Genomic DNA, 27,640 nt, shown 5'->3' with positions numbered 1-27,640 from the left:
TTGCCCTTTAGTAAATATTTTTAAACTACAAGCTATATTAGTGGATGCTAAAGTCAATCTAGTGGGTACTTTCCAGATGTTCAAAAATTAAAAAATAGAATGGAATGAGTGCATTGCCTGTAGTGAGTATTGTGTAATATATTTGGTTCTGTTTTATGTCTTTTGTGTGCATGTGTGCATATTGGAGTATAATGTAAACTATAATTTTTACTGTAGGTCATGGGACAAGGCAGTTTATAAAACACTATGTTAAGTTTTTCTTACATAAAAAATGTTGGAGCCCCAGTGACTGGAATTATCCACAGCATTCTCTCTTCTCTTTCTAAGAGAAAGCCCTTATCAAAAAAATAAGATAAAAGGACTCCCTGATATGTTTCCTCATGAGAGCACTTCAATGGCAACATCCTTAGGAACATAGAGAGTAACCTGTGTTCATAGCTCCTACCTGAGGGCTAAATCCATCTGTCCTCATAGAACAGAGCCATGTGTGTTCTGCAGATGACTTGGCTAGACAAGGGCAGGAGTCCTTATGAAAGAGCTTTAGTAACAGACAGTGGCATAGAAAATACTTTCTGGTGTAGCTGGAGAACTGTAAAATCCACTTCCTGTTGTTGACACATTTACATGTTAGGGACTTGAAAAATATCTGATGAATGCATTGACTTTTCCCCGCTCCCATCTGAATACACGCCACCCCTCTACACTTACATACAAACCCACCTGCATGCAGTCTTATCCTTGCTCCCTTCACATGCTTGTTTTCTTCTAGATCAATGATTTTCATAGCATTTTCAGTAGCAGACCCTGTGTTTCAAATGGAATCTTTAGCAAAACCCCAACATTATCATAAAACAGACAAAAGCAGCACATGGGTTCCCTGAACATTTAAATCTCCATTTTTGGATGGGGGGAGAAACCTTTAACTAGTTTTTGTTTGGTTGGTTTTTGAAGAATGTCTGTAGCCTATCTTCAGAGATTGGTTTGAAAAATGAGTATCCGAGAAACTCTGGTAAGCTAGTTAATGTCTGTCCTGAGCAGTTCTGAAGCCGGAGTGAGGTCATGTAGCAAAGGCGTTTCACTGAAAGTGTACAGTCCTTTACTTTTATTATTAGTTGCACTTCTGGTAGCTGTACAACATTGAGCAAACCAGGCTGTTTGGGGGCTCTATTTCCTCATTTATGAATTTTCAGGATTAGACTGCAAGATCCTGGACTTCCTTTAGGCTCCATATATCATAGAACTGATAAAGGCATATACTTAACCCTAAGATACTGATAGTCATCATAAAGCCATGGTTTGGGGTGGTAGATTTAATCACTGCCAGTCTTTCCCAGTTTTTGATTTTATGATCCACTCAAAGAGGCTCCACATGTCTCTCAAGTAATTTTTATATTTAATTATCCAAACCACTGAGAAACTCATTTTAACATGTCTCATTGAGTTCTTGTAATAACAACAATAACTATAACAACTTTTTTAGCACTTGACAATCAACAAATGCTTATATCCATTATTTTCTTTGATTCTCACAATAATCCTGTCTTTGTTTTATAAACAAGAAGGCAGATGCATGGAGAGTGTCTGACTTGCTGAAGTCATCCAGCAAGAGGAAGGCTGAAGCCAAGTTGGGGTTGTCAGGCAGGGTCATCATGCGGGACCAGTTGTGAAAGCCCTGACAGCAGGTCACAGCGGCTCCATTTTATTGGATCAGCAGCCCAGATACCTGAAAGAGACAAGTTATCTGATCAAAGTGGAGAGACATTCAAATCAGGCAGGCCAGGTGAGAGGCCCCTCAGGATCCCAGAGAGATCTGATGGCGGCTGCCCCGAGATGGTGGCGGCTTAGGTGGGGAGAGGGAGTGTTTCACTCTTATCTTTCAGGGAATCCTGAATCCTGCAACCCAAACCTCTTTCTTTACTTTGCTCCATGAAGAAATGCAGACTAGCCCCAAACTAAAAACCAGCCTCCTTCTGCGTGTTATGTTCAGGGCAGAAAGAAGTCCCTTCTCACCTCCTATTTCTTCATGAAACCTTTCTCTTGGGGTTCCCTTTCCAACGTTGGAGTGGTTCTCATGAGTATTAAATACATCAGCATGTCTCTCATTCCCCGCCTGAGGCTGGAAACTGGAATCCAAGAGGCACAAGAAGGTTGAGGTAAGTTTTATGAAGCTGCCAAATCTGATGGGCTAAATTTTCATTCTATTTATTTTATGGATTTCAAAGGTTCATATTCATTTAACTGTGAAGACAGAACTATTCCCAAGTTATTTGATAGGACAAAAACTGCACTGTGGGCAGCAGACTTTGTCCAAAGCCTGAAAAACAACAAAGGAGTAAAATGATCTTGAATTTCTTAGGATCCTCCAGCAATGAAGCGGCAGGCGGTGGAATCTGACCCATCGCAGTAGAGCGGAAGGCATGAGAGATAGATATGCAGGTGCCCCAAAACATGCTTGAAGCTGGTGTATTAACTGCACACATTGTTCTCCATACACAGCCATTCTCACCTCCCTGGTGCTGCTGCAATAGGGGTTTCAGTGGCCACACCATCAGGCATCTTTGATGTGTGAGAAGTTGATGATGCTCACCCTGCAAGGAATTCAGAGTGCACCAGGGTGCACAAGGGTCTGGAAATACCCGGGCAGTGGAGGGGCATGCAAGATCAAGACTAGGATAAAGGAGCATTGCAAACATCTCTGGCACAGAAGAAGGCTTTGAAGATTAGAAAATATTTAAACTCAAATTTAAAAAGAGGACTTTGCCCATTGGTCATGTCAGAGAGGATATTCCATGCAAAGGGCATGAAAATTTGAGGATGGGCAGAAATACAAGTGAGTCTGGCATGTTTCATAAATCCAAGTGGTCTAATAATGAATGTTGAGTCTTCCACTTGCAAGGGTTGGGGAGGAAACACAATGAGGCAGCTAAGCTAGAGAATGTTAAGGGGAGTGTCCATAGAGGGCAGTGGTTTGGCATGGGCTTTCAGAGCCTAAGCAGAGTGAGGAGGGCACCTGCACAAGAGAGAGGGTGGTGATGGTGTGGGGCATATATGATTGAAACATATGTAGAGGATTGATCCAATAAGTAATGGTGTTAAAGAAAATGGGACCTAGATTTTGCACCATCACAGAAGGGAGTGACAAATATAGGAAAGAGAAAACTAGAATCGACCTTATGGTGCTAAATTAAAATTGGAGTTATCATTGTGAAATAGAAAGAAAAAGAGAGAAATGAGTGGAGAGAGAGAAAGAGAGAGAGAGAGAGAGAAATGTTTTAAGGCAAAACTAATATTAAAATAAATATTAGTTTTACCAGATATTGACATTCTGCCAGCTGTTTTCTGCTGGAAAATTTCTATTAATTTGTGAAAGATTATTAGTCCTTTCTTCTGTTGTCTCCAATTGTTTGTTAAGCCCATCAGTTAATGTTTTTCATCAGATATTGTACTTTATAGTTCTAAAATTTTAATTTGGTTTCTTTTTATAATTTACATTTCTCTGTTAAGATTCCACATCTGTTAATTTATTATCACTACATTTTCCTTTATGTACTTGAACATATATATAAAGCTGCTTTAAAATTCTTGACCCAACATCTGAGTCATCTTAGGATCAGTTTTCATCAGCTATGTTTGCATAGATTGCATTTTCCTGCTTCTATGTTTGTCTATGAATTTTTATTGTATTCTAGACATTGTGATGCTACATTGAGAGTCTGCATTTTGCTGTTTTTCTTCAGAGAATGCTAAGTTTTGTTATTGCGGGCAGTTAATTTGCTGGAAGATTAGATTGATCTTTTAAGGCTTCTTGTTAAGCTTTGCTAGAGTGGTTCTAGAGTACTCTTACTCTAGGATGAGAGGAACGCTGCTTCTCAGATGTAGCCTTTCTGGGTCTCAGTTGAGGTCTTCTCTTCATGCTGGATGATTGGAACACCTGTATTTCTCCACACTGTGTATCATTAGCGATTTCTGCTCATCTCATAGCTCTCCAGAAGCTGTTTTTGCCAAAGATTGGCTAGTCTTGCCCTAAACATGTATACTTTAATTCCATCCAGTGCCTTAAGGGGACTGATACATAAATTTCTAGAGCTGCTCTTTTATGTAGCTCTGTTCTCTCTGTTATCCTGAAACTTTGTAAACTTTAAACTCTGATTTCTGCCTCCTCAGCTTAGCAAACCTGCTGTGCTCTGCTTGGATTCTCCTTTCCTAAGCCATGATTCAAGAGTAGCCCCAAACGTAAAGTCAGGATGATCACATGCTTCACCTCCCTCAGGCATCCCTCTTAATCCAATGCTCTGTGCTGAAATATTTCTGAATCAAAACAAACAGAAGCAACTTGCATGTCTAGTTTTGTCGTTGTAAACATCAAGCCCATTTCACACATCCCTCCTGTGGGTTTAGGGAGGAGTTAGGTCAATCACAAATGGAAACTTTGAAACTACTTGCAAATTTGCCTAATGTATCACAAGGCAATGTGGTAGGTTGGCAGAGCTGATACCTCTCTAATAGGCTGAAAGTCTCAAAATTAGAACGATAAAATTTGAGTTTAGTTTACTCTAATTCCACTCTCTATGTCCTAGGCACTGTGCTAGCTGCTAGAGGTACAAAGGTGGATGAGATGTGACCAGTGCCCTGAAGGATAGGGTCCTGCAAAGAAAAATGGCAAGTGCTGTGATGGAGGTCTCCAGGGCAACTAGGGTGAGAGCACAAAGTGGAGATGACTCATCTAGCTTAAAGAGGTCAGCAAAGGTGCTAAGAATGTAGAATAAAATGATGAGTGAATTGAGGTTTCAAGGAAATACAGAAGTTGTTCAGGCTGACTGAAGTGGGCAGGGGAAACAGCTGGTGAAAAGACAAAGAGGTTCAAGCCAGTTGGCAACTTCAGTTACAGAGAGGACAACCTATACTACGGCTATCGCATATACTGGCTATACTAAAGTAAATAGAGTATACAAGCTATAGCAATGGGCGCAACACAGGATTATGTCAGGAGATACAGTCAGAGAAACAAGGCTAGCCAAGATTACACCACAACTTTAGGTCATATTTAGGCTAATAAACACAGGACTGTAGCTATTGAAGCTAGAATAGTACATAAATTAGTGGCAATTATTTATAGTGTGAGGTTCCATCTCAATTCTCCACTATCCAGATCCTGTCTGAAGTTTCTAGTCCTATATAAGACCTTTGAAACCACCAAAACTGAAGCAGAGAAGGGAGCCAGGGTGGCAAAGGAATTCAAAAGCATTTTATTCTGGTATGATCATGGAGACAGGCCTTCCTATCACCCCTGTGTAAAGGAAACAGCTCTATCCTTGTCCCTAGGCTGTTTTTTCCTAAAGAAAGTTATGGCCAACTATGAGTTCTAACTATCTGACTCAAGGCAGTTAATTCACAGGCTCATTTTGCATTTACAGCAGATGTCTTTAGGTTGGGCTCTCTGGGAAACAGGCCCCGAGATGAAAATATCTATGCAGAAGGTTTATCGTGGTGCACTGTCAGGATCAGCAACCTAAGTGATAAAGGAAGCAGAATTGGGCAAAGGGCGAGGTTAACTTGCCATACAGTTAAAACAGAGATCTCAGTTGATTCCATGGGGAGTGCAGAAGTTGACAAGGCCCTTCAAAGACCTTTCGTACTTACGCAAAGCGCCAGGCTTCTGTTCCCCATCTCAATCAGTCATTAGATGCATTTTCTCCCAGGGGAAAGAAAAAATCCCCCAGCATGATCCAGCTGTGAGCTGTCAGCTGACAACCCTTCCTCTGGGCCATGTGGGTGCTGCATCACTGCTTCCATTGCAGATAACCTGCTCTGGGAAGTTCTGCCCATGGGAGAAATGATAATTAGCCAGACTATTCAGACTCCAGAAATGAGCAGTAACATATGGTGAGGATCAGCCAGGTGCTATAAACAACTTGTTTGATAGAAAGCAGGAACCAAGAGAAACAGAATGTGTGAGGAGCACATTTATCCCCTGAGAGATGGTTGAAGAAACTGGGAATGTTTATCTGGGGGTGGGCAGAGAAGACTGTGGAGGGATGTGAGGCCCACCTGTAAATAGCTGAAGGGCTGGCAAGTGGAAGAAGGCTCTGGTATGTTCCTCAGCACCTCAGGGGGTTGCATTTTAGGTGGAGAGGGTCCCAACAGTCAGGGCTCAATTCTCTCCTCACCTGCAAATGGGGCTGCTGCTGACACCACACAGGTCTTTGGTGGGAGGTGGAGCTGAAGGCGTTGTCAGGACCGGAGCCTCTGCAGGTATCCTGTTCCCCTAACAGCAGGCAGCTTCCTTGATGTAGGCTGCATCTGAAAGGTTAATTCCCTCCTCTTTGGGCCAGTTCAAAAATTGTAAGCGTGACTATAGCTCGGGTGGTGATTCTCAAACCTGGCTGCATATGAAAAGCTCTGGGAAGTTTAAAAATATAGTGCTCAGCTCCAGAGAAGTCAAATCATAATCTCTCAAGATAGGGATGGGTCATTTTTATTTCTTAAGGGCTCCCCAGATAAATCTGATATGTAAACAAAGTTGAAAACCCTACGTCTGCCTTACTAGAGTGTTATTTGACTGAGAGGAAATGAGAAGGGTCATCCAAAGGATGAACGAAAAAGATTTCTGTTGCATAATGAGATCAATAGGAAATGATTAATCCCAAAGGAGTTAGCCGCGGCAAAATATAACAAGCAAATTGATTGCTACAAGCAGGATCTGTGGCCCTAATGCTGACTGCATTGAATCAGAGGAAGTTGAAGTTTTGTTTTGACAATGTGATCCAGTGGTCTATTTTAGTGAAGTATGTGGCTTGATGGGAATATAGTGTCTTTAAACTTTCTCATGTAACAGGGACTGTTCTTCTCACAGAGAGTCCTTAAGCCCTCTGGGACTCTAATATACTATTAGGTTGTTTTGGTAACAAAAATAAATTACATGTATGGAAGAAAACGTGGAAATATAGAAATGTGTGAATATAGAAAAATATAAAGTATAAAGAAAAAACACAAAACTTTTTTCCAATTCCGTTATCCAAAACTAGTCATTTCTATAATCTTGCCATAATATACACAGGTAACATATACACTCCTTGTGTGTATGTGTATACATACACATGCCCATATATGTATGTATGTATTTATCTGTGTATCAGACACTGTGCTACTAAGCACTCTTGATTAATTATTTTGAAACCACAAAACAGTTTGAAAGGTTATCTCACCTAGGATGACAATAACAGTTCCTACCTCATGAGATTGTTGTGTATTAACATTAGCTAATATGTGGTAAAATGTTTAAGACAGTGCCTGGCCTATACTAAGGCCTTAATAGATATTAGAAAGAGAAGAGAGAGAGAAAGAAAGAGAGGAAAAGAGGGAGCAAGAGATGAGGGAATTTATTCATGTTAGAAAAAGTCTGAAAGGAGGTGAAGACACAGAGTTTGCTAACCTCAGCACCATTGGTATGCTGGGCTGGAAAATTCTCTGCCGTCGGGGGGCTGTCCTGCAATTCATAGGATGTTTAACATCATCTCCAGCCTCTACAAATCAAGGCCAGCAGTCTCCCCTCCTCTAAGTCATCACAGTCAAAAATGTCCTCAGACATTGCCCTAGGGGGCGAAATCACCTCCAGTTGAGAACAATTGACCTAGATCCATCATATATTAATTCTTGTTCTTTTATGAAAAAAATACATTTTAATCAAATGCGTGTGTAAAATATCATAGTTGAGATCCACACACCGTTTTATATTCTGCATTTTCACTTAATGTCACATCATGATATTGCTCCTCATCATTAAACATTCATTATAAATGTCATTTTTAGTGGCTGCATTATATCCTAGCCTTCTAATGTACTGTCATTTTAATGACACAATATTGTTAGATAGGTTGTTTCCACTTTGTGCTCTTACCAAAAAGATCATCTTCAAAATGCATACCTACACACATATAGGTCTTTGTCTACATTTCTACTTTTTTTCACTGGGTAAATTTTTAGAAGTGAAATTCCTGAAATAAAGTAATCAAGATCCTGAAGGGTCTTAACAAATATTACCACATTGATTTCCAAAACAGCTGTCCAAGTCAACGCGCCCACCAGCAGTCATGTAGGTATTTGGAATGCATGAGATATGGGGACTGGCATGGTTTTGATTTGAACTAACTGAAGGGGTCTTTTAATCTACACTTCACAAAAGTCAAAAATAAAACTTTAAAAATAAAACACAACACACGCCATGTGGTGAGGTGGTATTTATTACATCACAGGTGATGTAACTGTGCATAACTTCAATAAACTTCACAGCAAAGGAGATGGTTCTGACATCAACTCTATTGCTATTTCCTAAGGGACTGAGGGAAACCTTAAATAGTCTAGTGAGGAAAATGTAACTCTCATTTCTAGAGAGTTACCAGCCCTGCTGGGAGCCACATGGAGAAGTTGGAATTGAAATACAAGGCTGGTGGTCCAGCTGGCCACACGTCAAGCTCAGAGCCATGATGGATATCTGATTTCCGTCCCACTTGAAAGTGATGTCCAAATCGTCTACAAGAGGAATTATGAAAGAATTTGTAGTATTCTAGAATTCTTATAGAAAGCAGAAATCTGCTGCTTCACTCCTCCATTTGGGGTGAGAACTTTCAGAATGGAAGGGGAACTCAGATCTACTTATAGGCAGCCATGAAACCCTGAGTCAACTGTGGAAATTTCCAAGCCCAGATATCAGGTTTGCACCTGGGGGGGTGGATTCTACCCTCTCTGAAGACTGGTCTGGCATAAGTGTTATAGGACCCTCAGACACCAGGCCTCTCCCACTTATTCTTCATTTTCTATAGGAGGTCACATAGGCTTCTTGGACAGTGTTTATAATCAAGTGTGGCGTAAATCAGCTAAGAAAGAAGACTGACTCATCCAAATGGGCTATTGGCACAACCCAACAGAGCTGAACATATACATTCTGGATGTTCATTTGATAAGTAATTCCATTTCACAGACATTCACTGGTGTTAGTTTAATGTCTGTTGTAGGTACTGGAGGGGATTAACACGACACTGTGCCCATCCTCCAAGAGTTGAGAAGATTTTTAAAAATAGGCAATTATCTAGAATGTTAGTCATACAGCTAAAAATAAGTCTATTATAAACAGAGTGCCGAAGGACTTCATTGCAAGGACAAAAATATTGCAGAGCACTTAGCATGTGCCAGGCAGTGTTATAAGGACTTCACGCTGAGTCAATGCATCTCATCTCACAATGCCATTCTGAAACTGATGCTGTCATAGACACTTTACCCAAGATCCCACAACTGGTAAATAGAAGAGCTGAGGGATGAACCCGCTAGCTGGATCCAGCATGAAGGCTATGCTGTACACTGTCCACTGGGGGTTTAAGAAGAGCCTCATGAAGGTAAACACAATGGAGCTTTCAGAGGTCAAAATTAAAGGACAGATCTCCCAGATAGATGGACTTGGGAGTTAAGCCAGATAATTGGTACATAATGAAGTAGGCAATAGGGGAGTCAATAAGTATTTTTGGGCAAGGGAATCACATGATCAAAACTGAACTTTAATACAATGAATCTGGAAGGAAGAAGTGGGAGAAAGGAGAAACTGAAAGTTGGTGGTAGGGAGATAGGTATGATGGAACAGCTTGGGTAAGGGTCTTCGGCTTGTGGCAGTCTTGGGATGATGGGAGAGTAACGATAAATACCAGGCTTTACTGAGCATGGCATTGTGTTGTGATTCTCATACTACCCCACTTTGATGTATGTATTCACCCAGAATATATATATATATATATATATATCACAAATGATCCTGGCACATACTAGCTACTCAATAAAAACTTGATTTTCTGAGAAAAGAAAGAAATGTCATGCCTCCAGGTTATTCTGTAAGTCTGCAATAGGATATTGTTCAATGCCCCTGTGTGTGTGTGCTTGTGGGGTGTGTGTGTGTGCGTATGCACACGTGCGTGTGGTATAAGAGCTGGAATTTAGCCCAGAGCTCCATGTACAGCACTTTCTTGCTGATAGACACTGGCTTCCATCTGTGATTCTGAAAACCATGGCCAAATTTGGTCTTTGAGGTACAGAGGCTCAGAGCCTGAATAAAGGTTGACATAGCACGAGTCTGCAGGACATGGGCCTCTCTGAGCAGCAACACACAACCCCTCCTAGTCGTCAGAAAGTCTATAGCCCCAGAAGGACTTTTTGATGCAGAAGTGAAACCCAAACTGTAGCTAAAAACAGAGCAATGCAATATGATGCTTCCATGCTAGTGAGCCCTGCATGTGGGCAAACCAGGAACCCTCTTGCATCCCATGCCCATTCTGCCTGTGTATGGCAGTTGTTCCAGCCCCATCTCACTGCAGGAGCTGCATAATGATTTGTGCCCAGGATTGTTAGAAAGAATGACTTTGGCTTCAGATTGATCAGAGCTTCAATCCAAGTTTTGTCTCTGATAAGCCACCAACTCTTGGGCAATGTATTTTATTCCCTCTGCTTTGGTTTCTTTCTTTTCTTTCTCTCTTTCTTTTTTCTTTTCTTTCTCTGTTTCTTTTCTTTTCTTTCCTCCCTCCTTCTCTCTCTTTTCTTTCTTTCTCTGTCTCTCTTTCCTATCTTCCTCTATCCTTCCCTCCCTCTCTCTTTCCCTCCCTCTCTCCTTTCCTTTCCTTTCCTTTCCTTTCCTTTCCTTTCCTTTCCTTTCCTTTCCTTTCCTTTCCTTTCCTTTCCTTTCTCTTCCCTTCCCTTCCCTTCCCTTCCCTTCCCTTCCCTTCCCTTCCCTTCCCTTCCCTTCCCTTCTTCTCTCTTTCTCTTTCTTTCTTTCTTTCTTGAGACACTGTCAATGTTGCCCAGGCTGGAGTACAGTGTCACAGTCATAACTCACTGCAGCCTCCACCTCCTGGGCTCAAGCAACCCTCCCACCTCAGCCTCTCAAGTAGCTGGGACTACCACAACCAGCCAATTTTTTTGGAAGAAACAAGTCTTGTGTGTTCCCAGGCTCGTCTTGAACTCCTGGGCTCAAGCAATCCTCCTGCCTCAGCCTCCTGAGTAGTTGGGTCTACAGGCAGGAGCCACTGTGCTGGGCTGCTTTGGTTTTCTTATTTGCTAACTCACGATGACTTTAGGTTCCGGGGTGGTGCAAGTGCAGGGCCAGTGCATGGGAGTGAGAGCCTCCTTCAGTCGTGCACCCTGGGTGCCTCACATGCCTCACCCTAGCCCTGGCCCTGGTGAGAAGCTGTGAAAGAACCTGGCATGTGAGAAACCACCATGAATCTTTCCACGTGACTGAAAGGAAGGAGATGTGTGTGTTGGGGACACACTGTCAGGAGAGGATGAGGAGCTGACACCAGATACTGATGGCTCTGGCCCCAAGACAAGAGTGCCAGGAGATGCCCCTCAGCACCCCATAGGTGGCAAGCCCAAAGGGTAGATTACAGGCAGCCCCTGACTAGACTTTTCAGAGAGAATCTTTGGAGCATCAAATTGAAAATGGCAGTATTCAAAGTCATCAGGGAAAAGGAGAGGTTACCTATAAAGGGATGGCAATTATACGTTCAGTAGACCTTATGTCCCCAACAACAGATGTCATGAAAGATGGTGTATCATCGGGAAGGTGCTGAGGAGAAATGATTAACAATCTAACATAAACAATAAATAGTAGGCCTCCATTTTTGAGCACTTGTATGGTAGCCTAGAGCTCTGTATTCAGCATAATGATTATTTAATATGAGAGTTAAATAAAGACGTGTAGGAATACAAAAAATTCACTACTCATTAGCCTTTACTGAAAAACAAAATCAGCAAGAGGATGGATCTGGATGGAGAAAATACAGGTGATCACAGAAAGTAGTAAAATATAGTGGAAAGCATATTTAACAATTGACTTCAAGAAATTAATAATGATTGCTATTGTGTGTTTTACAGGTGGTGAAATTAAAATTAATAACAAAGAAGATACTGGGATGTTTAATGAGTAAAGTGAGATAATATGTGCCTTATGAGAATGATTGAGATAAAGAATAAATGTAGAATTTGTTAGAAAAATAATTAGTTGAGTGTAAATATTGGAAATAAAGTTTAACAGCAGAAAGAATGGAAATCGTCATCATCTTGCAGTGAATGTAAGTATCCGGCACCTTCCTGTTAGGTGCCCTCTTCTAGGCATTGATGATACAGAGATGAGCAAGACAGAAAAGTCTTTTTTTGCATGAATTTGTGAATGTAAATTGTAATGTATTCCTAGACTAACCTTGGTAACATATGATAATGCTGACACCCACTTTAATTTTTTTTCAAAAAAATTAATATTAATAACAAAATTAATATCAAATTCCATATTAAATATTGAATTAAAATAAAAAAAGAGGTGGTGCATGTAAACTGTAGATAGAGTGTTATATGGGACGGGACTTGCCTTTGGGATATGAGTTAGTTCATTTCTTGCATTACTGTAAAAAATTTCAGAGGCTGGAAATTTTTTCTGTCTCTACCAAAAAATACACCCAAATTAGCAGGTTATGGTAGTTCCAGCTACATGGGAGGCTGAGGTGGGAGGGTTGCTTGAGGCCAGGAGGTGAAGGCTACAGTGAGTTATCATTGTGCCACTGTACTGCAGCCTGGGCAGCAGTGAGACTCTGTGAAAGAAAGAAAGAAAGAAAGAAAGAAAGAAAGAAAGAAAGAAAGAAAGAAAGAAAGAAAGAAAGAAAGAAAGAAAGAAAGAAAGAAAGAAAGAAAGAAAGAAAGAGAGAAAGAGAGAAAGAAAGAAAGAAGTGAAAGAAAGAAAGAAAGAAAGAAAGAAAGAAAGAAAAAGAAAAAAGAAAGAGAAAGAAAGAAAGAAAAAAAAGAAAGAAGAAAGAGAAAGAAAGAAAAAAAAGAGAAAGAAAGAAAGAAAGAAAGAAAAGAAAGGAAAGAGAGAGAGAGAAAGAAAGGAAGGAAGAGAGAGAAAGAAAGAAGAAAGAAAGAAAAAGAAAGAGAAAGAAGAAAGAAAGACATTTATAAAGAAAAAGGCTTTCGTTGGTTCAGTTCTGCAGGCTGTGCAGAAAAGCATGACTCTGGTATCTGCTGACTTCTGGGGAGGCCTCACAGAGCTTTTACTCATGGCAAAAGGTGAAGCAGGAGCAGGCATGTTACATAGTGAAAGCAGGAGCAAGAGAGAGCTGTGTGGTGGGGGGAGTGTCACACTTTACAGCAACCAGATCTGGTGAGAACTCACTCATTACTGCAAGGACAGCACCAAGTCATAAGGGCTCTGCCCCCATGACTCAAACACCTCCAGCCAGGCCCCAGCTGCAGCACTGGGGATTACATTTCAATGTGATATGTTGGCAAGGACAAATTATGCAAACTATATTAGGGTGCTTCCCTGATGGTCATGGAAAAGGGAAGTCTTCTTGATGAGAACCCCAATGCCATTGTCTTTAGCAATGAGCGTATTTGATATATTATGTATGCCTTCGTCCCATGGGTTTAGCATGAAGAGTTGCAAATAGCTGGGCTTTAGCACACAGGCACCACTGAGCCCTGGAAGATAAGAGATGCCTTGGGCTGAGCAGGGGTGGTACAGCAGTCCTGGAGAAAACCAAAGCACAGAGGGGCCTCCGGCGAGCAGATGTGGATTCAGGGCCCATCCTCTTGACTTGACCTTGAGCAAGTCAGTTACCTTCTCTGTGTCTTAGTTTCCCAATCTGTACAGTCACCGCTTCATGAGATTGCTGTGAAAATGATGATGGACGTGTTGATTAACGTCTTTGTAGGAGCTCCCCACTGATTAATAATGGGTGTCCAAATGCTGATTGGAGCCCCTTGAATACTTTTCTTATTTCTCACAATGCGCTTAAGGTCTTTGAAGGCATTTACAGGTTCTTATTCATGTTTGTATTCGCAAGCATTGTTCTAGGAACACACTTATTAACAAATATTTTTTAATTGAGCTAAAGTAAATGGAATGAAATTGGATTGAATTGACAAGGATGCAACCTAAACATGATACAATTAAGGAACAATAGGAGACACCATCTTATTAAGGGCTTCTCTGAGCTTTTATAAAATTACAGAAATTCAGAGACAGGGGAGATGAAAGTAGACTAAACAAAGTTACTGGGGACAAGCACTTCCTGAATAATCACTTTGTGCCTGACACCATGCCAGCCCTTCTCCCAAACACTATCTCATTAACTCCTAACAACACACTGAGAAAAAAGCATTGTTACCCTCATTTTATAACTGAAAATCCCAGGGTTCAGAAAAGCCAGGTCACCTGCCCAAGGTGACCTGAGGAAAGTGGCAGGGCCAGAGTAAAAAGTGAGCTTCTCCACTTCTGCAGCCCCCTCTCCACTTTCTCATTCAGCCCCAGGCTTTGGGTGGGGGGTAACTCTTCTGCTTGTTTCTATTTGATTCTCTTTTGTTTTTTTGTGCCACATTGGCAAAGCTGTACTCACCATGCCTATTTTCAATTATAGCCTTCAAGCCTGTGCTTTGAAGAACATAATTTATTTTCCTAGTCAGACCAAATAGAAAACACAACTGTGTGTTTAAATACTAATTAACCTTTTCACATATCTCTCTCTCTTTCTCTCTTGCTCTATCTCTTTCTTTCTCTCCTCTCATTCCTCTAAAGCAAAAGCACGTAACACGTAAGACAATTCTTGCCAATTTTTCTTTTCCTGGACTCTATGAGTTGGAAGTCTGCAGCATATGGCTGTGAGGACTTCTGTACTTGAAGTCAAATTCCTTTAGAAAGAGAAGATTGCCATGCACGTGGTCACCAATGTGTTTGTTTCTCTGCACTGAGAATTCTAAGCTCCCTTTACTGTAGAGTTTGCAGGGCCCATTTCAAGGATGGCTCTATTGGGTTTCCATTAATATCGTTCTCATCGGCCATATATTACTTTCCCCTGCCTGAAATCTCTCATAGTTTAAAAGACTTGGGCTTTTAACGCAGACAGCCTGCCCATTTAAATGAACTTCATGCATCCATGTAAAGTAGCTTAAAAATTACATCGTTAGCATCTCCATGTCAGCATTTTAATTTTCTAATATTGCCATCCATCTCCCACTCAGCTGCAGCGCTCCTGTTTTCACAGCCATCTTCTCCTATTTTGCATCTAGATCCTTGCATTGACCACTTAGTTTTGGAGTAGTGGAGTCATCTTTGACCTCAAAATCTTTTTGGAATGCAACCATCTGCACTTCGACCCAATCTGAGTGCCCCATTCAGAAAACACCCCTTTATTCTCAGTACCATTTTTTCAATGGAATGTAATGACGTGTTTAATTTCGGATATGTTGAACTTACAATGCTTGAGAGTACACTGTGGATCTGTTGGTTCAAAGTTCCAGAAAGAAAGTGAAAAAGACTAGAAGATAGTATTGACATGGAAAGCAGAAAAAAGAAAGGTTTTTTTTTTTTTTTTTTTTGGAGTTTCACTCTTGTTGCCCAGGCTGGATTGCAGTGGTGCAATCTCAGCTCACTGCAACCTCTGCCTCCTGGGTTCAAGCTATTCTCCCACCTCAGCCTCCCGAGTAGCTGGGATTACAGGCATGCGCCACCATGCCCAGCTAATTTTGTATTTTTAGTAGAGACAAGGTTTCTCCATGTTGGTCAGGCTGGTCTAGAACTCCCAACCTCAGGTGATCCATCCGCCTCAGCCTCCCAAAGTGCTGGGATTACAGGGGTGAGCCACTGCTCCTGGCTAAAAGTAAGGACTTTCTATGAGAATGGAATGGTAAATGGAATTGGATACCACAGAGAAGTCTGATAGAGTAATAAAGGGATGTGTTTCTTAGGTTTTGCAACAAAATGGTCAATGGTTTCCCTTGTTACAGGAGTCCCCAACCCCCAGGCCACGGACCAGTACTGGTCCATGGCCTGCTAGGATCTGGGCCATACAGCAGGACATGAATGGCAGGCAAGCAAGTATTACCCCCGAGCTCTGCCTCCTGTCAGATTAGTGGCGGCATTAGATTCTCACAGGAGCATGGACCTTATTGTGAGAGGGTGTATTTGAGGGATCTAGGTTGCTTGCTCCTTATGAGAATCTAACTAAAGCCTGATGATCTGAGGTGGAACAGTTTCATCTCGAAACCATCCCACATACTACAATATGTGGAAAAATTGTCTTCCACAAAACCGGTCTTGGGTGCCAAAAAGGTTGGGAACCACTGCCTTATCAGACACATTTATGTTGGTAGGAGGATAAAGACACAAATTGCAATGACTTCATGAAGGAATGAGAGGAAAACAAATGTTGTGATAAAAGGTGTAGAACCTTATTTCAATGAGCCTAGCACAATGCCTGGCTCACAGTGAACTCTCAGCAGGTAAAAGTTAATGAATGAGGGTCGAAGCAAGAGCCAGAATGATGGGTAAGGACCCCTGTGCCTTAGTTTGAGAACACGTTCTGAGGATTTTTCTTTCAAAAGTAGTTCACAATCTAACTAAGAATATAAGCAAGTATATTGGTAAAAATTGCAATATGACCTTTAAAAGGTATGCAATCAACAGTAAACTGGGTGTCATGTACTGAGTCATAAGAAACTGAGGCTGTCTCTATGCTTCATTTACAAGCAAACGGGTGAAGTTTTCCTGGTGTTAGTATAACCCCAAGTTCTGATCTTCAAGTCAAAATCTCCATTTGACTAGTGGAGAGGCGACCTGTCTCTTGCTGTTAATTTACAACTATTTCATTATGTAGAGACTAATATTTATTCACTCATTCAATTCATTCATTCATTCAACAGATATAAACTGAGCTTCTACAATGTAGAAATCCTTATGTCCTACCATCAGGTGACAGTGGCTGGAATGTAACTAAGAGAAGGACCAGAATGAGGGCATCTGTTGGGCAGAACATCTGATCCCTGGAAAAAAAGCTACATTCATATTTGTTGTTACTAGTTTGAAAGTTGCTGCCCATGAGCTGTGGGGTTAGGGGAGTTAGTTAGGATCTTGATAACTACAGACTTGATGCAATAGTAGCCTGACGGCCCATGTTTGCCTAAAGATTGACCTTCTTAGTTGATCAGATACTGATTGCCAGACAATCACTCACATTTTGAGAATATTACTAGAGAAACCAAAAACCATTCTTACAGGAATTTCTTTGCAATGAAAGTCTAATAGCTGGTGATGCTGTGGCATGAGGGCAGAGATCACCCATATAGAAGGTATGAAGTCAATATTTTTGAATGCATGAATATATAATGGGTTTCATGCAACGTGACAGTGAGATGGAGCCAGATGTTCACTTTGCTAATCTTACTGGTTCCAGCTGTCTTTCTTTTGCCTTTTTTCCTCCTTACCTGCCCCAGCCTAGACTGAAATGGTCCAACTCAAGTCTTGCTGTCTGTCCAAAACTCCCAAGGGAAGGATGATGTATATGTGTGAATGTGTGTGTGCACATGTGTGTGTGTAGGGGGACCAAAAGAAAGACAGTTATAAGTTCAAGTATCCATCAAGAAATATCTACCAAAAATATCTTTGCCCTCATATTAAAGGTAAATAACTAAGTAATAAAAATAAAAAACGACAATAGCAACAACCACAGCGTATAGGTTTGTTATCCTCATTTTACAGAGGAGGAAGCCGAATTCCAAAGAGAGTCAGTGACTTACCTGAGGTGCCATTATCAGGAAGTGGCAGGACCGTAAAACTCTGGCCAGTTTGACTCCACATGCAGCAAATGCCCAATGCATCTAGCACTTAGTTTTCTCTTCAGTAAAAGAGGAGATTCACCTGAAAAGTTTCTTTTAGTCCTAGCAGTGCCTGAAAGAATGCATGTTGCTTCCTTTCCCTCAGTGCCTTGCATAGCATGGGGTCTTGCAGTGAGCGCTTGTGCATTTATTCAGGTGATTTACACAAGGTCCAGTAGGTGGAGCTAGAGAGTAGACACAAACTTCTGTGGCTGATGAGGAGGAGCTAATATCTGGATATTGTCCTCACTTATCCTGTTTGTTAGTTGATTTCCCTCTTCAGAATAAAAATCACTACTATGAGCTAGGCTTGGGGTGAAGGGAGATGAGTCTCTCAAACCTGAAAGATTAAGGCTAAACTGGAATTTGCGACTTAAACTAAGCTCTGGGAATAATCTTCCATGAGAAGGGAAAATCAGTAGAAGAAACAAAAATACTTTGCTTTTCACAGGTTATAAGTATAGTCTTACTTAAAGGTGCAGCCCTGGGTTTGAGTCCTGGTTCTCAATCTCTCTCTCTCTCTTTTTTTACTCCTCTCCTCTCCTCCCTGTCTCCTCTCTCCCCCTTCCCTCTCTCTCTCCCCCTTCCCTCTCTCTCTCCCCCTTCCCTCTCTCTCTCCCCCTTCCCTCTCTCTCTCCCCCTTCCCTCTCTCTCTCCCCCTTCCCTCTCTCTCTCCCCCTTCCCTCTCTCTCTCCCCCTTCCCTCTCTCTCTCCCCCTTCCCTCTCTCTCTCCCCTTTCCCTCTCTCTTTCCCCAGTCTCTCTTTTTCTCTCTTTTTGTCTCTTTCTCACTCTCCTCCCCCTTCTCTCTCTGTCTCTCCCTCTCCTCTCTCTCCCTCCCCCTTTCTCTTTCTCTCTGTCTCTCTCACTCTCTCATTGGTGTTGTTTCTTTGTTGTGAATCAAGGTCCAAATAAGGAAGTTCAAGACATTGCTATAGGCTGATGTTTGATAACTGTCCAACTTTCTTATTCTTCTAATAGACTTCATACTTTGAAACAGTTTATATTTACAGAAAACGAGAAAATATTACAGATTTCCACTTACTCCACACCCATTTCCTCTATTTTTAATATCTTACGTTAGCATGATACATTTGTTACAATTAATAAAGTGATATTGATACCATATTGCCAGCTGGAGTCTACAGTTTATTCGGATTTCCTTAGTTTTAACCTAATGTTCTCTTTCTGTTCCAGCATTCATTCAGGATACCCCGTTACATTTACTTGTCATGTCTCTTTAAGGTTCTACTTGGCTCTTTCTCAGACTGAACTTGTTTTTCTTGAACTTGACTTTTTGTTTTGTTTTGTTTTGTTTGTTTCTGTGTTTTTTTTGATGGAGTTTTGCTCTTGTCACCCAGGCTGGAGTGCAGTCATGCAATCTTGGCTCACTGCAACCTCTGCCGCCCAGGTACAAACGATTCTCCTGCCTCACCTTCCCAAGTAACTGGGATTACACGTGACCACCACAACACCAGACTAATTTTGTATTTTTAGTAGAGATGGGGTTTTACCATGTTGACCAGGCTGGTCTTGAACTCTTGACCTCAGGTGATCCACCCACCTCAGCCTCCCAAAGTGCTGGGATTACAGGTGTGAGCCACTGCACCCAGCCTGACCTTAACAGTTTTGAGGACGGTTTGTAAGATGTTCCACTACTGAATTTTTTTCCTCATGATTGGACTTCTTGGGAGGAAGAGATGAAGTGCCATTTTTTTCACATCATATCAGGGTACACATAATCAACATGATTTATGACTGTTGATGTTTAACCTTGATCACCTGGTTGAGGTAGTGTTTGTCAGGTTTCTTCACTGAAAAGTTGCTATTTTTCCCTCTTTCCTTACTGTTCTCTTTAGAAGAAAGTCACCACATACGATTGACACCTAAGAAGTAGAAAGTTATGTTTCTCTTCTTGGAGGATGGAATATCTACATAAATTATTTGAAAACTTTCCTCATTCATTAATTCAGTTATTTATTTATGTGAGCATGCACTCATGAATATTTTATACTTTGGGTTTAATCCAATATTCATTCATTTCCTTGTTCATATTGTTCCAGCTTTGGCCATCAGGAGCTCTTCCAGTTGGTTTTTGTTTTCCTGTGACTCATTTCCATCAATGGAGGCTGGTATTGCATTTCTTTTGGGCCATTTTCTTTCCCTCCCTCTCTCCCTTCCTTCCTTTATTTTTTCCTTCCTTTCTTACTCCCTTCCTTTCTTACTCCCTTTCTTCTTTCCTTCCTCCCTCCCTCCCTTTCTTCCTTCATTCCTTCCTTCCTTCCTTCTTTCCTTCTGTTTTTTAAATACAACTTTGCTCTGTGCTACAACATGTGAGAAGAATAAGAGAATCTCTGCCCTCAAGGTGTTCCCAGACAGACAAAAGCCATATAAATTCAATACATGGTAGTAAATTACGTAGAAAAGAAAACTCAAGGTGCCAGATAGAGAAAAGGAGTTGGGGTGAGGGGCAGTAGACCGAGTTCTGACTTGCTTGCTCTCTGTGACCTTCACAAGATCATTTCCTTTCTCTGGGCCAGAAATTACAAATCACGAAAGAAAAGAAGTTGAAGGGGGTGAAATTTTAGTGGGGGAAAGAGCTAACTTCTTATTTTTAAAAATAGACTATATATCATGCATCATGGTAGGAAAAATATTTTCTTTATTCACTCATCAAAAGCATAAATGAGGAACTAGGCACTGGGAAGGTGATTTATATTAAATGATTCATTCAACAGATTATTTATTCACCACCGGATCCCTACTAATTCATGTACCTCTCACAGAAAAAGGTGTTCTGGACCCATTTTATGGAGGCTGAGTCTCAGAGACCTTAAGCAGCCTGTTCGAAGCCTTCCTAGTAAGTGGAAGGGGCAGATCTTAACTCAGGTTCGCCTTGCTCCAGGGTCTTCTCCTGCCATGACTCAGGACTGCTCTTCATTTCTTCTATGGTTGCAGCATCTCTCTTGCAGGGGCTTAAATAGCTTAACAAGAGCTCTCAGCACAGAAGTTAGCATCCTGGGGAACCTCTCACTAAGTCTTAGTGTTTGGTAGTAACTTTCTCTTGGGCTCTGGCTCCAACTCCTGATCCCTTATAAGTGACTATTCATTTTGCAACATTTCCCAACCTGCCTGCCAATTCATTTCCTGAGCATATCACGCAGAGATCAATTGTGGCAAGATGGGGCCCTGCCGGCCTCTGCTCTCACAGGGCCTTGGACAGGAGACAGCCTCTCCAAGGAATGCTGCATCAGCAAGGCCACACGCCATCCTTGGACACATTATCCTGGGCACAGAGAAGGATGGTTTGGTGAATGATAAAGCACGAACTTTGGAGGAAGCACAAAAAGCCTGATCTATCTCTAAGGGCAGCACAGGACATAGGGGAGAACATTGCAATTACAATCAAAAGAAGGAAATGGAAATCAAGATAGTTACTGAGCACCAACTGTACACCAGGCACATGCCAGGTAAAGAGTTAACAAGTACTCCTTGCCCACAAGGAGACAACTGTCCTGTAATGCTTGCAGAAATAGACAGAGCATCAAATAACTTGTGACTCATGAGACTGGTGCTTTGGAAAACTGGTGCAATATTGCAGGGAGCTCACCTAAAACACTGTTCTGAATGTCCCTCTTCATGCAAGCTAGAACAACACTCTTATCCTCACTGTTAACAGACAATAATGGATATGACAAAACACACCCACTGCGCTAATAAAATTTAATGCTCAAATCAAGCAATAAAATTGCCTATTCATATGCATTTTTATATCTCCCTATATAAAAAAAAGATCACATTTCCCTAAGAAGAATGTCTTAAGTCAGTGTGCAAAGCACCAGTCCCCACACTCAGTCCATTGATTTCATAGATATCATCCAAGGGGCACACAAGGAAGAAGGCAGGAGACGGAGGAGTGGTTGGTTTGAGATTTCGTTTCTTGGTAGTACGATGTGGCTTAAAGGTGAGTTGAGAGTATATTCTCCTTACCTCCTTTCAAGACAAAATTGAGGAAACATACAAGAGCAGTTAGACAAAATTAAATCTTTCTCCCTCTCTTTTTCTCCATGTGCTCTGAGTTCAGTGTCTCAATTCTCTTTTCAGTGCATCTGGCCAGTCATGTTAGTTCAAAATTTGTGTGTGGACAAGCAGCTTGTTCAGTGTTGTTTACTCCTTATCAACACCTGTATTGCAGGCTTTGTTCATGCAGATGAACAGGGTGCCTGGTCATCCCTTCTCACCAACAAAATCCTTAGAAGCCGGGACACCATGAGGGTTTACTCTGGTTCTCCATCTGCAAAAAATAAAGTATAGACATAAGAATGAAGACAGAAATATGGTCAAGATATGGGAATTCCATCAGAGAAGAGTTGTCTAATTTTGTCATGCAAAAATACAAATAATATTTGTATTTTTATCACAAGTCATTGAATAGTCCTTAATAAAAATGCAGGTCATTCATTGAGGCATTTAAAATAATTTTCAAATCACTTAAAAGTTAAATTAGATAAATAAAGTTAACAGGTAGAGGGCAGACTGTGTTATGAACTTTTGTTCTAAAAATAAGAGAATGCTGGGAATGAATGTATAAAACAGAAAGAGAAAAATAGATCAGAAAGTACTTACTTTTGCCTAGAATAGGATGTTCAGTGAATACTACAAAGAAGTACTATCATCTTTCTGTTCAATGAACAGGAATTTCAGGTGAATAAGGTGGTGGTGGAGGAAAGTCTGAGAAGAGTTTTCCCTAAATTCAACTTTAGGTACCTTGAGAGTTGGGGTGGTGTTGTCAGACTCATAATAACGATAAAGGTATTGTGAGGATACCTGATCCAGACACAAAGGTATTCTTTGTGAATAGCAAAGTGTTGGAAAAATTAAAGCTGTATTGCTGTTTCTTTCATGATGTCATCATCTTTGTTATTTGATTGGCTGAAATCATTGAGTTCCAGCTCTGCCACAAAATAGCAATGTGACTTTGAATACGTTGTGCAACCTGTGTTTCCTTGACTGTACAATGAAAGCACAGTACCCCATGGTCTCTGGGGCTCCTTCTAGGCTGGTCTGATTCAACACATCTCCTGACCATGCTCCAAGTGCCCCATCCATGGTTGGCACTGGCACCTGCAGGATCCTTGGCCTGAAGCAGCATGTTCTTTAGTGAGAGAGACACACAGGGTACTCTGAATCTTAAGAGTGTAAGATCTTTCACAGAAGACGTTCGCAGAGCCCAGAGAATAGTGGACCTATGAATTCAGCATTATAAGAGATAACTCAGAAATTATAGCATGAGAGACTAAAGTAAACTACAAGGAGAAACTCAGTAGCAGATTAGGCCCTAAAAGATCTTTCCAAAGTAAATAATACTACTTGTGAATTTTATCTTTGCCACGAAACTGAATTTGATAAGTACCCTAGAGCAAGCCCTCTAGAAATACATTCAATAATCGTATAAAAACACTTTGTTGTTATTGTGGGATATACTGGAAAAATGAGCAGATGTCAGTGCTACCTGGTGTCTTAGCTTTGGCTGTTAAAAGGTACACACAAGGTAACTGGAATCTTGAAATATCATAAACTAGGTGATATAAACAACAAGCATTTATTTCTCACAGTTCTGGAGGGTGGAAAGTCCAACAACAAGGCACCAGCAGATTTGGCGTCTGGTGAGGGCCTGTTTTATAGATGGCTGTCTTGTTCTTGTGTCCTTACACAGTGGAAAGAGAAGCAAGCTCTCTTGAAACTTTTAGAAGGACACTGATTCTATGTGAGGGCTCTGCCTAACAACCTCATCTAGTTCTAATTCTCTCCTAGAGACCCCTTCTCCTAACACCATCATATTAAGGGGTAGGGTTTTAACATGTGAATTTTAGGGCAACACAAGGATTTGGTCCATAACAGCTGGTAACAGGTCTATAACAGTTATGATCAGGAAGGAAGGGAAGGAACACAACCTCACCAAATTAACTTTTGGCAAATTTCTGAATCTTGCTGGTCATTGATTCCTTTTATCAAAAGAGACAAGTAGAGTTAATGATCTCTACAATAATTCTTTCCTTAACCAGCTATGAAAAAACCTTTTGAAATTAGTTTGGAGGAAGATGAATTCCTTTTTTTTTTTTTTTTTTTGAGACAGAGTCTCGCTCTTTCACCCAGGCCAGACTGCAGTGGCGCTATCTCGGCTCACTGCAAGCTCCACCTCCCAGGTTCATGCCATTCTCCTGCCGCAGCCTCCTGAGTAGCGGGGACTACAGGAGCCCGCCACTGCTCCCGGCTAATTTTTTGTATTTTTTTTTTTTTAGTAGAGACGGGGTTTCACCGTGTTAGCCAAGATGGTCTCGATCTCCTGACCTTGTGATCCACCCGCCTTGGCCTCCCAAAGTGCTGGGATTACAGGTGTGAGCCACTGCACCCGGCCGATAAATTCCTTTTATTTCATCCATTTATTTATTTTGTCCTTTCATCCAACAAATATTTATAGGCCATGTCTTGCGCTAACCACTACAGATAAAGAAATGTGTAAGACAAAGCTATTGTCTTCAAGAATACCCAGAGTGGAGGAATTGTCTTTAGATTCTAGATCTTTCTCTTCTTAAATCATATTTCTTAGAATATAGGTACAGCTTTGGAACATTGTGGTAATTCTAAATTTGTTTACCTTTAGTGCTTAGTGCTGAAAAGAGCTACAAAAATAATAAAGACCTGGAGATGTATTAAACAATATCCATTCTTTTCTCATCTTCATCTGTTGTTTCAGCCATTTCCTCAACAGCATCTTTCTTGGTGAAGACCTCCCCACTTTTGCAAGTAAATCCCCTAAAATGAAGACCACACTGCCTACTGCATGCCGTTCTCACTTTAAGCAGTTCTGAGAATCAGAGTGCTGTAATTTTGCTGACTAAAGCCCGTCTTCACATGCCATTTACCAAAGAATTCCTACTTACCTTCATCAGGGCCACACAGAACAGGCCTAATCAATAATTTATATTCATATAGCAGCTAGTTGACTATTCTTACTGGTGACCTAGAGAAAATGACTTTACCTTTCTGTTTTCACAGTTTTGTGATCTATGAAATGGAGATTAAAACTACCTTCTTTTACCTATAGGATAACTAGGAGTATCAGCACTGATTTGCAAAAGTTCAGTGTTGATTGCTATCAGGTACTGTACATATACCATGAATTATTATTCATAATAATGCCACTTGAAATAGTGGAAATAATCTTCATAAGTTGTTGATATTAATAACAGCACACCATGTACACTTAACAAATATAATATCACTATTAAAAGGATTCTACTGTTAAAAGGATTTATACCTGAAATGCAAGGATAGTTCAACATATGAAAATCAGTCAATGCAACATACCATACCACATTAACAGGATGATGGAAAAAACAGGTGACCATCCCAAATGTTGCAAAAAAAGCACTTAGGAGAATACAAAACGCTTTCATGATAAAACACTCAACACACTAGTAAATAGAAGGAAATTGCCTAAGCATAACATAGGCCATCTATGAAAAGCTTATATGGCCGGGTGCAGTGGCTCATGCCTGTAATCCCAGCAATTTGGGATGCTGAGACAGGTAGATCACCTGTGGCCAGGAGTTTGAGATTAGCCTGACCTATATGGTGAAACCCCTTCTCTACTAAAAATACAAAAATTAGCCAGGGGTGGTGATGCACATCTGTAGTCCCAGCTACTTGGGAGGCTGAGGCAGGAGAATTGCTTGAACCCAAGAGGCAGAGGTTGCAGTGAACTAAGATTGCACCACCACATACTCCAGCCTGGGCAACAGAGTGAGACTCTGTCTCAAAAAAAGAAAACAGAAAAGAAAAGCTTATCATTAACATTTTGTCATTACCAGGCCTGCCTTACAAGAGCCCCTAAAGGAAGCACTGAACCTTGAAAGGAATAACCAGTACCAGCAACTGCAAAAACATACCTAATTGTAAAGACCATCAACACTATGAAGAAACTGCATCAACTAATGGATAAAATAACCCACTAGCATCATAATGACAGGATCAAATTCACACATAACAATATTAACCTTAAATGTAAATGGGCTAAATGCCCCAATTAAAAGACACAGACTGGCAAATTGGGTAAAGAGTCAACATCCATTGGTGTGCTGTATTCAGGAGACCCATCTCACATGCCAAGACACATATGGGCTCAAAATAAAGGGATGGAGGAATATTTACAAAGCAAATGGAAAGCAAAACAAAACAAAACAAAACAGGGGTTGCAATCCTAGTCTCTGATAAAACAGACTTTAAACCAACAAAGATCAAAAAGGACAAAGAAGGGCATTACATAATGGTAAAGGGATCAATGCAACAAAAAGAGCTAACTATCCTAAATATATATGCATCCAACACAAGAGTACCCAGATTCATAAAGCAAGTTCTTAGAGATCTACAAAGAGACTTAGGCTCCCACACAATAATAGTGGAAGACTTTATCACCCCACTGTCAATATTAGACAGATCAATGGGAGAGAAAATTAACAAGGATATTCAGAACTTGAACTCGGCTCTGGTCCAAGCAGACCTAATAGACATCTACAGAACTCTCCACCCCAAATGAACAGAATATACATTCTTCTCAGCACCACATTGCACTTATTCTAAAATTGACCACGTAATTGGAAGTAAAACACTCCTCAGCAAATGCAGAAGAACGGAAATCATAACAAACAGTCTCTCAGACCACAGTGCAACCAAATTAGAACTCAGTATTAAGAAACTCATTCAAAACTGCTCAACTACATGGAAACTGAACAACCTGCTCCTGAAAGACTACTGGGTAAATAACGACATTAAGGCAGAAATAAGTAAGTTATTTGAAACCGATGAGAACAAAGACACAACATACCAGAATCTCTGGAACACATTTAAAGCACTCTTTAGAGGGAAATTTATAGCACCAAATGCCCACAGAAGAAAGCAGGAAAGATCTAAAATCAACACCCTAACATCACAATTAAAAGAACTAGAGAAGCAAGAGCAAACAAATTCAAAAGCTAGCAGAAGACAAGAAATAACTAAGATCAGAGCAGAATTAAAGGAGATAGAGACATGAAAAACCCTTCAAACATCCATGAATCCAGGAGCTGGTCTGAAAAGATCAACAAAATACATAGACTGCTAGGCAGACTAATAAAGAAAAGAGAGAAGAATCAAATAGACACAATAAAAAATGATAAAGCGGATATTACCACTGATCCCACAGAAATACAAACTACCATCAGAGAATACTGTAAACGCCTCTATGCAAATAAACCAGAAAATCTAGAAAAAGTGGATAAATTCCTGGACACATACCTCTTCCCAAGGCTAAACCAGGAAGAAGTCGAATCCCTGAATAGGCCAATAACAAGTTCTGAAACTGAGGCAGTAATTAATAGCCTACCAATCAAAATAATATCATACTGTATAGTGAAAGGCTAAAGGCTTTTCCTCTGAGATTAGAAATAAGACAAAGATGCCCAGTTTTGCTGCTTCCGTTCAAATATAGTACTGGAAGTCTCAGCCAGAACAATTAGGCAAGAAAATGAAAAGCCATATAAATTGGAAAGAAAAAAGTAAAATTACCCTCATTTGAAGATTACATAATCTTATATATAAAAAACCAAAATATTATATAAAAACTATTTCAGAACTAATAAGCAAATTCAGCAAAGTTGCAGGATAAAAAATCAACATGGAAAAATCAGTTGCATTTTGTACAGTAATGATAAACAATCTAAAAGAAAATTAAGAAAATAAATCTATTTACAAGAGCATCAGAAAGAATATGATATTTGGGAGCAAACTTAACCAAGAAGGAAAAAGACTTATACTCTAAAACCTGCAAAATATTGCTGAAGAAAATTAAAGAAGATATAAATAAATGGAAAGCCATTCTATGTCCATGAATTGAAAGACAATATTGCTACAATGACAATATTACCC

General features: G+C 40.6%; 1 long non-coding RNA gene across 1 annotated transcript; it reads right to left on the bottom strand.

Moving 5' to 3' along the window:
- Positions 1–1,498: 1,498 nt before the first annotated feature.
- On the bottom strand, positions 1,499–17,630 carry LOC129486480 (uncharacterized). Its single transcript, XR_008659000.1, has 4 exons — positions 17,599–17,630; positions 6,168–6,300; positions 5,641–5,818; positions 1,499–1,723 (listed from the first exon to the last, which is right to left on the bottom strand). It is a non-coding gene; the product is annotated as an uncharacterized lncRNA (long non-coding RNA).
- Positions 17,631–27,640: the final 10,010 nt, after the last annotated feature.

This window comes from Symphalangus syndactylus, chromosome 7, assembly GCF_028878055.3.
Source record: "Symphalangus syndactylus isolate Jambi chromosome 7, NHGRI_mSymSyn1-v2.1_pri, whole genome shotgun sequence".
Taxonomy (NCBI): Eukaryota; Metazoa; Chordata; class Mammalia; order Primates; family Hylobatidae; genus Symphalangus; species Symphalangus syndactylus.
The sequence above is the reverse complement of the archived record's forward strand: the minus strand, read 5'-3'. Positions and strand labels throughout refer to the sequence as shown.